The following is a 4,096-nucleotide window of genomic DNA, read 5'->3' as shown; positions in this document are numbered from 1 at the left end:
AAGTGTTCACAGACAGATGAATGGGTAAAGAAGATGTGGTACATATATACAGTAGAATTCTACTTAGTCATAAAATGAATGAAACAATGCCATTTGCAGCAACATGATATAACTGGAGATTATCATACTAAGTGAAGTCAGAAAGAGAATGACAAATACCGTATGATATCACTTAATGTGGAATCTAAAATATGATACAAATGAATCTATCTGCAAAATAGAAACAGACCCACAGACTCCAAGGACAAAAGAGAAACTGCAATAAGATGGTAGGAGGGGGCAATCACATTAAAGTCAAATCCCAGACCCATCGGGGGGGTGGGGTGACCACATCTGGAGAACAATACTACCAAAGAAGTTCTCACACTGTTGGGAAAGTTCCAGGCACAACAGACTTCCCAAACTGAGGATCAGGCTAAGGGGTTGGGAATATCCAGGGAATCTGAGTTTGAAGGCCAGCAGATTTGATTACAGAACATCCAAGGGACTAGGATAAATGGAGACTCTTGGTACAAACAAAACCTCGTGTGCACCAGGAATCATGGGAAAGGAGCACATGAGACTTCTTTCCCCCACATGAGACTGAAACAGACCCGCCTGCAAGTGTTTGAGGGCCTCCTGCAGAGATGTGGGTTGGTAGGGCCTCCTGAAGGGGAACGGGCACTAGCAGCAGCAGGACTAGGAGGCCCATGTTGGCATAAGTCCTTTTGGGGGTCGCCTTTAGCCCTACCACAGAGCCTGTAGACTCTAGGACTGGGCCACCTCAGGCCAAACAACAAACAGGAAGGGAGCACAGCCCCACCCATCAGCAGAAAACTGGATTAAAGATTTACTGAGCATGGCCAACCCACCAGAGCAAGACTCAGTTTTCCCCACAGCTTGTCCCTCTCATCAGATAGCTTGCACAAGCCTCTTATCCTCATCCATCAGAGGGCAGAGAGAAGTAAGAACTATAATCGCAAAGCCTGTAAAACAAAAACTACAATCAGAGAAAGCTAACCAAGATGATCACATAAATCGAAGCCTTGTGTAACTTATTGAAGCGATGAGTCATGCCTTGCAGGGCCATACAAGATGGATGGGTCATGGTGGAGAGTTCTGACAAAACGTTGTCCACTAGAGAAGGGAATGGTAAACCACTTCAGAATTATTGCCTCAAGAACCCTATGAACAGTTATGAAAAGGCAAAAAGGATGATACCAGAAGATGAGCCCCCAAGTCAGTAGGTGTCCAATAGGCTACTGGGGAAGAGGGGAGAAATAGCTGTAGAAAGAATGAAAAGGCTGGGCCAAAGTAGAAATAACACTCAGCTGTGGTTGTGTCTGGTGGTGAAAATAAAATCTGACAGTGTAAAGGACAATATTGCATAGGTACCTAGAATGTTAGGTCCGTGAATCAAGGTAAATTAGACAAGGTCAAGTAGGAGATGGCAAGAGTGAACATCAGCATTTTAGGAATTGGTGAACTAAAATGGAGGGGAATCGGTGAATTTAATTCAGATGATCATTATATCTACTACTGTGGGCAAGAATCCCTTAGAAGAAATGGAGTAGCTCTCATAGTCAACAAGAGTCGAAAATGTAGTACTTGGGTGCAATCTCAAAAATGACAGAATGATCTCAGTTTGCTTCCAAGGCAAACAGTTCAACATCATGGTAATCCACACTTGTGGCTCAGCCACAAATGCCGAAGTAGCTGAAGTTGAACAGTTCTATAAAGATCTACAAGACCTTCTAGAACCAACACATACAAAGAAGATGTTCTTTCATCATAGGAGACTGGAATGCAAAAGTAAGAAGTCAAGAGATACCTGGAGTAACAGGGAAGTTTGGCCTTGGAGTACAAAATGAAGCAGGGCAAAGACTAACAGAGTTTTGGCAAGAGAACACCTGGTCATAGCAAATACCCTCTTCCAACAACACAAGAGACAAAACTACACATGGACATCACCAGGTAGTTGATAACAAATTCAGATTGATTATATATTTTTGTATTCAAAGAAGAAGAAGTTCTATACAGTCAGCAAACAAGACTTGGATCTGACTGTGGGTCAGACCACGAGCTCCTTATTGCAAAATTCAGGCTTAAATTGAAGAAAAGAGGGAAAACCACTTGGCCATTTATATATGACCTAAATCAAATCCCTTATGATTATAGAGTAGAGGTGATGAACAGATTCAAGGGATGAGATCTGGTAGAGAGAGTGCCTGAACAACCATGGACTGAGGTTCATAACACTGTACAGAAGACAGTGACTGAAACCATGCCCAAGAAAAAGAGATGCAAGGAGGCAAGATGGTTGTCTGAGGAGGCCTTACAAATAGCTGAGAAAAGAAGAGAAGTGAAAGGCAAAGGAGAAAGAGAAAGATATACTTATCTGAATGTAGAGTTTCAGAGAATAGCAAGGAAAGATAAGAAAGGCTTTTTAAGTTAACAATGAGAAATAGAGAAAACAACAGAACAAACTAGAGATCTTTTCAAAAAAAATTAGAGATACCAAGGAAACATTTCAGGCAAAGATGGGTACAACAAAGGACAGAAATGGTATGAAGCTAACAGAAGCAGAAGATATTAAGAAGAGGTGGAAAGAATACACCAACTGTTCAATAAATTCTTAGTGACCAGGATACCCAAGATTGTGTGATCACTCACTGAGAGTCAGATATCCTGGAGTGCGAAGTGAAGTGGGCCTTTGGAAGCATCTCTATAAACAAAGCCAGTGGAGTGATGTAATACCAGCTGAGCTATTTCAAATCCTAAAAGATGATGTTACTAAAGTGCCGCACTGAATATAGCAGCAAATTTGGAAAACTCAGCAGGGGCCACAGGACTGGAAAAGGTCAGTTTTCATTCCAATCCCAAAGAAGGGCAAAGCCAAAGAATGCTCAAAGTACTGCACAATCATATCATTTCACATGGTAGCAAGGTAATGCTCAAAATTATGAAGCTATGCTTCAGCAGTATGTGAACAGAGAACTTCCAGATGCAAAAGGTGGATTTGGAAAAGGCAGAGAAACCAGAGAGCAAATGCTAACATCTGTTGGATCGTAGAAAAAGCAAAGGAGTTTCAGAAAAACATCTACTTCTGCTTCATTGACTAAGCTAAAGCCTTTCCACCACAAACTGTGGAAAATTCTTCAAGAGATGGGAATACCAGACCACCTTACCTACCTCCTGAGAAACCTGTATGCAGGTCAGCAAGCAACAGTTAGAACTGCACATGGAACAATAAACTGATTCAAAATTGGGAAAGGAGTACATCAAGGTGGTATATTGCCACCTTGTTTATTTAAGTTCTCTGCAAAGTACACCATGTGAAATATTAGGATGAATGAAGCTCGAGTTGGAACAAAGCCTGCTGGGAAAAATATCAATAAACTCAGATAGGGAGATGACACCATCCTAATGGCAGAAAGAGAAGAGGAACTAAAGAACCTTTTGATGAAGGTGATAGAGAAGAGTGAAAAAGCTGGCTTAAAACTCAATATTCAAAACACTAAGATTATGGCATCCAGTCCCATCACTTCATGGCAAAAAAGATGGGAAAAAATGCAAACAGTCATGGACTTTATTTTCTTGGGATCCAAAATCACTGCAGATAGTGATTAAAAGATGCTTGCTCCTTGGAAGAAAAGCTATGAAAACCTAGGCAGCATATTAAAAAGCAGAGACATCACTTTGCTGACAAAGGTTTGTATAGTCAAAGCTATGGTTTTTCCAGTAGTCATGTACGGATGTGAGAGTTGGACCATAAAGAACTTTGAGTGCTGAAGAAATTGATGCTTTCAAATTGTGGTGCTGGAGAAGATTCTTGAGAATCTCTTAGACTGAAAGGAGATCAAGCCAGTCAGTCCTAAAGGAAATCAACCCTGAATATTCATTGGAAAGCCTCATGCTGATGCTGAAGCTCCAATACTGTGGCCACCTGAAGCGAAGAGCCAATTCCTTCTAAAAGACGCTGATGCTGGGAAAGATTGAGGGCAGGAGGAGAGGGGAGCAAAAGAGGATGAGATGGTTGGATGGCATCACTGATCAATGAAAATGAGTCTGAGCATACTCTGGGAGACAGGGAAGGACAGGGAAGCCTGGTGTGCTG

This window comes from Oryx dammah, unplaced genomic scaffold (assembly GCF_014754425.2).
Source record: "Oryx dammah isolate SB20612 unplaced genomic scaffold, SCBI_Odam_1.1 HiC_scaffold_27, whole genome shotgun sequence".
Taxonomy (NCBI): domain Eukaryota; kingdom Metazoa; phylum Chordata; class Mammalia; order Artiodactyla; family Bovidae; genus Oryx; species Oryx dammah.
The sequence above is the reverse complement of the archived record's forward strand: the minus strand, read 5'-3'. Positions refer to the sequence as shown.